The sequence below is a fragment of the Notothenia rossii genome (genome assembly GCF_949606895.1).
Source record: "Notothenia rossii genome assembly, chromosome: 8".
Classification (NCBI taxonomy): domain Eukaryota; kingdom Metazoa; phylum Chordata; class Actinopteri; order Perciformes; family Nototheniidae; genus Notothenia; species Notothenia rossii.
The window spans coordinates 58,539,774-58,540,191 of NC_136906.1; positions in this window are offsets into that span (position 1 = coordinate 58,539,774).

The following is a 418-nucleotide window of genomic DNA, read 5'->3' on the forward strand; positions in this document are numbered from 1 at the left end:
AATCTTCCTAGACTGAGGATATTGCATGTAAGCTTATATCGCTGCTAGATTTCCTGGATGCAATTCACTCTGGGAATGTGGGGGAGCATGAAAGAACAAGCAGAGTAGACCAGAGGAGGAGAAAAACATATAAGAAAAAAGCCTTTACGGTTATTAAAATGCGAAATACAGTAAGATATCGCTCATTGTTTAACTAGATTTATTCTCTAAATAGGGAGTATTTTTTGTAAGAACACGATATATAGCAACATGACTAACAGTCATACCTCTTGTTTAACTTTGGGAATACTTCCCATACCAAATTCCCCTAGCATTCCCTGAAGTGAGCTCACTGCTCAATGTAGAAGTAAATAACTATTTCTAATCTTGTTTGACTATCATACCATGACCAAATAAGATGGATGAGAGCGGGTTTTCC